The 9,899-nt window shown below is 38.9% G+C and overlaps 2 long non-coding RNA genes across 3 annotated transcripts in view; one reads left to right on the plus strand and one right to left on the minus strand.

Annotated features, from left to right (window-relative positions):
- The window catches only part of LOC105487535 (uncharacterized), a 37,160-nt gene that overhangs the window by 16,369 nt on the left and 10,892 nt on the right, over positions 1-9,899 (minus strand). The window contains exons 2-3 of one of the 2 annotated variants that reach the window (XR_011623256.1): positions 8,835-9,045; positions 6,343-7,674 (exon numbers count right to left, since the gene is read on the minus strand). This is a non-coding gene — a long non-coding RNA (uncharacterized lncRNA). Of the gene's footprint in view, positions 1-6,342; positions 7,675-8,834; positions 9,129-9,899 lie in introns of those variants that run through there. The other variant, XR_011623255.1, reaches the window with a different exon arrangement.
- Positions 6,054-9,231, plus strand: LOC139363269 (uncharacterized). The gene is made up of 3 exons (XR_011623258.1): positions 6,054-6,138; positions 7,563-7,696; positions 9,122-9,231. It is a non-coding gene; the product is annotated as an uncharacterized lncRNA (long non-coding RNA).

A 9,899-nucleotide genomic window follows, 5' to 3' on the forward strand; every position in this document is an offset into this window, starting at 1 on the left:
GCTTCAGCATATGAATTTGGGAGGACACAAATATTCAGTCCATAACATTCTACCTCTGACCTCCTGAAATTCATGTTCTTCTTGTGTGCAAATATCATTCTGACAGCCCTGAATGTTTTAACTTATTCCAGCATCAACCCCAAAGTCTACATTCCAAAGTCTCATCAAACTCATCTAAATCAGACATGAATGAGACTCAAGGTATGATTCATGATGAGGTAGAACGCCTCTTGAATTAATCCTTCTTCACACTGCTGATAAAGACATACCCAAGAGTGGGTGATTTATAAAGAAAAAGAGGTTTGATGGACTCAAGTTCTGTGTGGCTGGGGAGGCCTCACAATCATGGTGAAAGGTGAAAAACATGTCTTACATGATGGCAGACAATGGAGAAAATGAGAACCAAGCAAAAGGGCTTTCCTCTTATAAAACTATCAGATCTCATGAGACTTACTCACTACCATGAAAACAATATGGAGAAAACTACCCCCATGTTTCAGGGATCTCCCACGGGGTCCCACCCACAACATGTGGGAATTATCAGAGCTATAATTCAAGATGAGATTTGGGTGGGGACACAGCCAAACCGTATCACCTCTCTACCTGTGAACATGTGAAAACAGACAAGTGTGTGCTTCCAAAATATAATGACAAGACAGGTACAGCATAGACATTCCTATTCCAAAGGAAGAAACAGCAAAGAAGAAAGAAGTGATGGATTCTATGCAAACCAAAAACAGCAGGCAAATTCCGATAGATCTGAAGACAAGAATACACTTTGGATCAATGCTTCTTCTTCTAGGCCCATTGAGATGGCAGCATCGCTCCCATAGCTCTGCAGGGAAGACCTGCTCCTTCAGCTGTGGTGGCCCTGCCTTTGAGACTTGCCAGGTGGTTCTGCCTATAAGGGCTTGGGTGACAACAGCCAAGCCCATTGAAACAGAGGTGGTAGCTCCGTCTTTGAAACTGAGGAGGAAGCCCTGATAACCTCTGAATCCCCTTCAGGGACATTCTTTTCTTTTTCCTAAAGGATGAAGCATGTTCACAGCTCAATAGCTTTATGGTCCCCTTCTGTAGATTCCAGAAGTCCAATAGCCTTCTTCCATTGTGTCACACTTTCTTAGGTTCCTTTACTTCAAACCGGCAGTATCTCTGTGAGTATAATCCCATTTCTGTTTCTGGCTTCTGCTGAAGTGGTTGATTACATTTGTGGTTTACAGAAACATGAATCTTATCAAGTAGTTGTTCATCTACACCCATAGTGTTCTCTTTGGAACATGTTTTCTCCTTTTTTGCAATATGGATACTCTAGGAATTTTGTAAATCACCAAGTTCTGGTTCCTTTTTGCTGAATACTTTCTTCAATTTATCTCTCTCCTCTCGTATCTTACTCCTAATGTAAGGAAAACTTAATATGCTTCAATATTTTTCTTAGAAATCTTCTCAGCTAAATATCCAATTTCATCACTCTCAAAGTTCACCTTCCACAAAATGTCAGTACACAGTTTAGCCAAGGTGCTTGCCACTTTATAAAAAGGATCACCCTTACTTCAATTTCCAATAACCTGTTCCTCATTTCCACCTGAGACAACACTAGAATGACCATTCCCATCCATATTTCCACCAACAATCTGTTTATGATGATATATGCATTCTCAAGAAGATGAAGACTTTCTCTTCAGGTCTTCTGTTTTCTTGCTGTCCTTCCCAGAGTCACCTTTAATGTACACATTTCCACCAATAGTCCCTTCATGGTAATCTAGACTTTTTCTGGTATGTACCCCAAAACTCCTCTAGCTTTTACACATTACCCAGTTCTAAAGCTGCCTCCTCATTTTCGGGTATTTGTTACAAAAGCACCGAGCTTTTTAGTATTAAAATCTATCTGTTCAGGCTGCCACCACAAGATACCACAGACTGGGTTGCTTAAACAATAGAAATATGTTTCTCACAGTTCTGAAGAGTGAGTAGTCCAAGATCAATCTTCTGGCCAATGTGATTTCTGGTGAGGGCTCACTTCCTGGCTGGCAGACAGCTGCCTTCTCACTGTGTCCTCCCATGACTTTTCTTTGGTATGTGTATAAATATAAAGAGAGAAGCAGGGTTGGGGCGGGGGGGAGAGAGAGAGAGAGAGAGAGAGAGAGAGAGAGAGAGAGAGAGAGAGAGAGATGCCTGCACAAGCACAAGCTCTCTGACAAGGATACAAATTCTATCAGATCAGAATTCCACCCTTATAATCTCATTTAACCTTAGTTACTTCCTTAAAGGACCCATCTCAAAATACAGCCACACTGGGCTTAAGGCTCTAACATATGAAATTTTGTGGGACACAAAAATTCAAGCTTTAACAATGGGAAAATTGAAGATAGGACATTAGAACTTATCCATTTTGAGCAACAGAGAGAAAATAGACTGAAAATAAACAAGAGAACATCAGAGACTGATAGAATTTTAACAAAATATACATTTATGTCATCAAAATCCCAGCAGAGAAGAGAAAGTAGTTGGAGCTAAAATAGTGCTTTGAAAAGTAATGGCTGGAAGCTTCTCAAATGTAGTGAAAGACATAAAACCACAGATTCAAGGGGCTGAGTGAAACAGAAAAAAGGTAAAACCAAAGAAATTCATACTAAGACTCATCATAGCCAAACATCTGGAAACAAAGGAAAATGAAAAAAATACTAAAATTAGTGAGAGAGCAATGACACCTTAATCATAGGGAAAGGACTAAAAAAATGACAGTGTATTTCTTACCAGGAACAATAAACGCCAAAAGAAAGTGGCACATTTTTTCACAGGCTGAAAGAAAACAACTGTCAACTCAACAATTTCATATCCAGTGAAAGTATCCCTCAGGGATGAAGAGGGAATCGAGACATTATCAGTTCCAAAAAAAAAGAGATTATTTATTTTCAGAATACTTAACACGAAAGAATGGCTCCAGGAAAAAGAAAAAAATTATACCGTATTAAAATATAGAGATATATATTATACAATGATAAAAGTATCAATCCACCAAGAAAGATATAAAAATCCTGAACATGTATTCTCCAGAAAACAGAGCTGCAAAATATTTAAAGTGAAAACTGATTGAACTGAAAGAAAAAAAAATAGACAACTTCACAATCAAATACCCACTTATGATAAAACCTCTCAAGAAATAGTCAAGAATGGACTTTTTCCACTTGACAAAAAATATTTACAAAAAACCTACGCGTATTATGATACTTAATTAGGAAACACTGAATGATTTTCTCCTAAGAGCTGTATCAAGGCCCAGATAGCTGCTCTCACTACTCTCACTCAACATATACAGTAAGGTCCAGCCAGTGCAATTAAACAAGAAAATATATAAATAAAGTGTATACAAATCTAAAGGAAAGAAATAAAACTACCCCATTTGTAGACTGCATGATTATAGATGTAGAGTAATCTCCAAATGCCCATAAAAAATTACTAGAACTAATTTAGAGCTGACCAATGCCATAGAATATAAGATAAATGTACAAAATTCAACCGTATTTTAATATACTAGCAATAAGCACGTGCACACTGAAGTTAAAAACACAATACCATTTATGATCTTTACAAAAACTTGAAATGACCCAGATATGCCTCAGTGGGTGAACAGTTAAACATTGATATATCCATACTATGGAATACTACTCAGCAATAAAAAGGATAAACTATTAATTTATACAGCATGGATGAATCTCTTGAGAACTATGCTGAGTGAGAAAACAAATCCCAAGTGTTTATATGTTGTATAATTCCATTTACATAACATTCTTCAAATGACAGAATTATATAAACAGAAAAGATTAGTGACTGCCAACGTTCAGGAGGGGATATGAGGTGCAGAAGAAGAAAAAAAGCAATATGAGAGATCTTTGTGATGATAAAAATTGTATCTGTCAGGGTTCTGTAGAGGGATAGAACTCATAGGATATATGTATATATATGAAAGAGAGTTTATCAAGGAGAATTGACTCACATGATCATAAGGTGAAGTCCTATGATAGACAATCTCTGCAAACTGAGGAGGTAGGAAGCCAGCAGTGGCTCAGTCTGAGTCCCAAAACCTCAAAAGTAGGGAAGCCAACAGTGCAGCCTTGAGTCTGTGGCTGAAGGCTGGAGAGTCCCATTAAACCACTGGTGTAAGTCCAGGAGTCCAAATACTGAAGAACTTAGAGTCTGATGTTTGAGGGCAGGAAGCATCCAGCATGGGGGAAAGATGAAGGTCAGAAGACTCAGAAGGTCAGCTAATTCCACTTTCTTCTGCCTGCTTTTTCTAGCTGCTTTGGCAACCAATTGGATTGTGCCCACCCAGATTGAGGGTGGGTCTGCCTCTCCCAGTCTACTGACCCAAATGTTAATCTTCTCTGGCAACACCCTCACAGACACACCCAGAAACAATACTTCACATCCTTCAATCTAATCAAGTTGACACTTAATATTAACTATCACAGAAATGTGCCATGTTGTGACTCTACTAGTGTCGATATCCTGGTTGTAATATCGTCCAATTATAACAAGATGTTACCATTGGAAGAAACTAGATAAATGGGTGTATGAGATCTCTCTGTATTACTTGGTACAACTAAATATAAATCTATAATTATATCTAAATAAAAATCTAAGAATAAACATGTATCATCCTTGCACTTCTGAATGAGATGGAGTACACGGATATATCCTCCCACTACAAACAACCTCCAGCAGACAAAATATGTGAGACCATGATTAGCAAGGCAATAGGTATCAGACAAGTGGACTGTGATCCATAAAAGGAGAAAAACAAAGTGAATCCTATGACTGTCCCATTTCACTGAATTGAGAGGGTTTGTAAGCCATGTGGATGGGAACAGTAGACAGGAAGGGCTTCTGAAGACTCCCTGAGTTGAGAAGACCGAGATGAGAGTCTTGGAAGGAGAAGGTACTTGAGTTCACAGGTTGGGGTAACACAGAAGAAGAAGCTGCACAGCATCCTTCCCAGGGTCCCCAGGGAGTATTCAGTGGAGTCCCTTATCACCACCCATATGCAAAGAAACTCCCCAGGGCCAGAGACAGAGCCACCCTGAAGGATCAGTAGTAACAGTGCTGAGAATAGTCTCTTTCCATAGGTAGACGGGAAAAGCTCCATATTCACAAGCAGTCTGTAGACTGTGCCGAAGTATCTGGCCACAGGGTACGGAATAATTTGCATTAAACTGAGCAATGCCCTGAAAAAAAAAAGTAAATAAAAATTTAAAAAATTCAAGCTGTTTCCAAGTAACTGAGTGCATTCCAGAATAAAGTTCAAGGATATTTATAGGTGTTAAAAAAAATCAAGCACACAAGTTAAAATTTACAAACCTGGGCATCCACTAAAAAATTACCAGGCATGTAAAGAAACAGGAAAATGACTCATAATGAGGACTAAATTATTCCATCCATCCCTCCATCCATCCGTCCATCCATCCATCCATCCATCTATCCATCCATCCATCCATCCATCCATCCATCCATCCAACCATCCTTCAAAATTGACCCAGCCCTGACACAAATGTGAGAATTGGCAGAAAATTGCATTAAAACAGTTATTATAACTGTATTTCCATATTTCAAAAAGTCAAGTGAAGACAGGGAAGACATAAAAAAGACCCCAATCAAACTTCTAGGGATGAAAACTACAGTATAGGACCTGTAAAATTTCTTGGACAGAATAAAAGTGAATTAGACCTTGCAGAAAGAGAAATTAGTGAGTGTGAAGACTTGGAAATAGAAATGATCCAGAATGAAACACAGTACGAAAAATGAATTTTTTAAAATCAGCAAAGCAGGAGTGAGCTGTGGGACAACTTTGAACAACCCTAAAATGAGTAACTGGAGTCCCTGAAGAGTAAGGAGGCACTAGAAAAAACATTTGAAGAAATAATGGCTAGAATGTTTCCAAATTTAATGAAAATTACACTCGTACTTCCAAGAGTCTAAAATCCCGCTGAGCATTAGAAACATAAAGGAAACACCACCAAGGAATATCACAATCAAATCTCTCAAAAGCAGTGACAAAGAGAAAATCATGAAAGCAGAAAGATCAATTTGACATCATATCATCCATTGATGTATCTGTTCGCTATCTGACCCTGGCTCTAGCAAGTAAGTGTGTAAGTCACCTATTTCTGCATATCAAACTACTCCCGAAGTCTTTAACCTTAGATAGCAAACATGTATCCCCTCAATGTTATTGTGGGGCGTGGGGCAGGGATCTGGGAGCAGCTTAGCCAGGTGCCCCTAGCTGGGGGTCTCCATCAGACTGTAATAAAGTTATTGGCCAAGGGCAGGCAGCTACATCGGGCTCACCCAGCGTGTCCTGCCCCAAGTCCACTCATTGGCTGTTGGTTCTTGATGGTCCTTGGGTGTATTGGTTTCTCCCACTGTGGGCCTCTCTCAGGCAGCTCACAATATGACAGGCCTTCTTGCAGAGCAAATGGGACAGAGCGAAGAGAGGGCACCCAAGAAAGAAGCCACAGTCTCCTGGTAACCTAATCTGGAAAATGACATTCCAGAATTCTTGTCAAATTCTGTTAGAAAACAGTCATTAGGTCCTTTCCATGTGCACAAAAGGATGAGGAGATTACACAAGGGCATGAATGCCACCTGGCAGGAATTACTGGGACCATGGTAGTGGTATGTATCATAGCAAGCTCCCTGGGCTCCAGCACTCTTGTTTACCACTGTATTCCCAGCTCCTCCATAGTGGCCGGCATCGAGTGGACATTTAAGTATTGGGATGTGTGAAAATACAAATGAATTGTCTGCTAGCCTGGAAATGCATAGTACAATGATCTGAACCAAAACAACAACTTTGATGTTATGATCCAGTGCCATCTGCATCACTAATCAATAACCTGGGACAATTGGTGGTACACATTTCTACAGTACCCTTTATTTTCAGAAAGCAAGGGTTTAACTCCCCCTGAGGTACTGAGCAGATGTGCCAAATTCTAATTTCACTTTTTAAACAAAATAGATTTTTTTCATTAAATCATTAGATCATGGCTTGTGTTTTTATGAAGCAAGAAACAACAAGGAAATTCTTTTCATAGCCATAGAATGGGAGATTTAACTTTGATAATTCCTTCAGCATTTCATAAACTGCTTGTATTTATGTAGTAATGAAAAAATACAAATCCACACATATTTCACTGCAGGAGAAATAAATGAAGCCCAGTCTGGGGAGACTTATCTTTCATCATGAAATGTGCAACATTTGGCTGCAGTGAATTCGCCATTTGTCTCACTAATGTAAACCCTCAAGGGTGCTGAGGGCCCCCGCAGACAAATCCTCAGGGCTGTGTCTGTGCCCTCCAGGGACTTGGGCGTGAGTTAACCATAGAGATGAGAAGTTCCGAGGATTCTGATTCTAGATCATGTCTCTGTCAGGGAAGTCCTCACTTACACAATTCTCTTTACCCTAAAATGCCCCCATAAAGACATACATCAGAAACACTGCACATTTTCAGCCATAGGACACCAAATAAGAGACAGTGACGTTCCGTTGTCTTGTGATTTATCTTCAGGTCTGTTGGAGGCATTGTGGACTCAGTCACCTTTCCTGGATCCAGAGGTTCCTGTGTTCTTAGTATGTTTTCTGTACCTGTCTCCGGGTTTCCTTGAATTAGGCGTTACTGCCTAAAACAACAGGAGAAACAAAGTCAGTATCAGAATATTCAGATGTGCAAACAAACCCTCACGGGAGATCATTTTTATCATATATATGGCCATTTTAAATTACAATTATGGCCATTTTTGTTAACTTGGTCCACATGTTATTATTACACACTATTCATCAGAGGAGGTCAGTCCTACATGGAGGTTATTAGTATTTGATAGTCTAGCTGAAAAGGCAGCAGAGGCACTAGTCTTTTCAGCTGTGCGTGACTCATGCTAGTTTACTATTCTAGTCTTGTAGGCCTTTTAAAAACTCACATCCCCACTAGATAGCATAGTATTTTCAGATCAATTTAACCAGATTTATTTTCTGACCTCATCACTCAGCTGCTGCAGGGAGACGGTTACCAGCAGTATTAAATCCTACTTTATCTGTAATCTTATATCTTACAAGGAATTTTACATTTTTCATGCTTTCCTTACTTTTCAAAATGATGCCGTTATTTAAAATATAATTACATGTAAAATATAGTAAGAGTAGGCTGGGCGCAGTGGCTCACACCTGTAATCCCAGCACTTTGGGACGCCCAGTGGGAGGATCCCTTGAGGCCAGGAGTTTGAGAACAGCCTGGATAACACAGTGAGACCCTCTCTCTAGAAAAACAATAAAAAAGAAAAAAGAAAAGAAAATTATCTGGGTGTGTTGGCATACCTGTAGTCTCAGCTATTCTGGAGGCTGAAGATCACTTGAGCCTAGGAGATTGAGGCTGCAGTGAGCCATGATGATACCACTGCACTCAGCCTGGATGAGAGAGCAAGACCTTGTCCTCCCCGCCCCCCCAAAAAAAGTAAGAGTAGAGCTATTTAAGAAAGTCATTTAAGGATGCTAAATACAATGACATATAAATGAGAAGCTGAGTTTACTTTCTTAGTTAATGTTGACATCCTAGAAATAAAAGGCTATCTTTAGAGTCCATCATAAAAAATACTAAAATTCTAATACATTTTATAGTTATGTTAAAAAATAAAAACAAGACAATAAAAACAGAAGTATAGGAGAATATACAGGTGGATTGCCCTTATCTAAAATGCTTGGTGTATTAGTCAGCATTCTCTAGAGAGACAGGACTAACAGCATAGATGTATATATGAAGGGGAGTTTATTAGGAGAATTGACTTACACGATCACAAGGTGAAGTCCCACAATGGGCCATCTACAAGTTGAGGAGCGAGGAAGCCAGTCTGAGTCCCCAAACCTCAAAAGTAGGGAAGGTGACAGTGCAGTCTTCAGTCTGTGGTTGAAGGCCTGAAAGCCCCTGGCAAATAACTGGGGTAAGTCCAAGAGTCCAAAAGCTGAAGAACTTGGACTCTGATATTCCAGGGCAGGAAGCACTGAACATGGGAGAAAGGTGAAAGCCAGAAGACTCAGCAAATCAAGTCCTTCCAACTTCTGTCTGCTTTATTCTAGCCATGTCAGCAGCTGATTAGATGGTGCCCACCCAAATTGAGGGTGGGTCTGTCTCTCCCAGTCCACTGATTCAAAAGTTAATCTCCTTTGGCAACACCCTCACAGACACACCCAGGAACTATACTTTGCATCCTTCGATCCAATCAGGTTGGCACTCAATATTAACTGTAACAGTTGGGATCAGAACAGTTTCAGATTTTGGATATTTTTGAAATTTTGAGATATTTGCATATAAATAAAGTATCTTAAGGAGGGGGCCCAAGTCTAAATATGAAATTCATTTATGTTTTATATACATCTTATACACATAGCCTGAAAGTAATTTTATATAATATTTTAAATAATTCTGTGCATGAAATAAAGTATTGACTGTGATTTGACTGTATCAGATCACATGAGGGTGAAGTATGAAATTTTCCACATGTAATGTCATGTTGAAGCTCAAAAAGTTTTAAATTTTGGAGTATTTTGGATTTTGGACTTTCAGATTAAGAATGCTCAACCTACATATCTGATCTTGAAATCAAAGTCATTTTTCAAACCCAAATCAATACAAAATACAAAGAAAAAAATAAATATAAATTTGAATTTAAACATGTTAAAATAGTCACAAAGCTAACTTTAACAATTGCAAATGAAGGTAATAATTGCAACAAATATATAAGAAGAAGAAATAAACTATTGTAGAAAGAGCCCATGTAAGTAGATAAGAAAAAAAAAGCTAAAATTCAATAGGAATTTAATTAAAACCTGACTATTAGAAAAGAATTACAGATGA

The sequence above is a fragment of the Macaca nemestrina genome, chromosome 5 (genome assembly GCF_043159975.1).
Source record: "Macaca nemestrina isolate mMacNem1 chromosome 5, mMacNem.hap1, whole genome shotgun sequence".
In the NCBI taxonomy this organism is placed as follows: domain Eukaryota; kingdom Metazoa; phylum Chordata; class Mammalia; order Primates; family Cercopithecidae; genus Macaca; species Macaca nemestrina.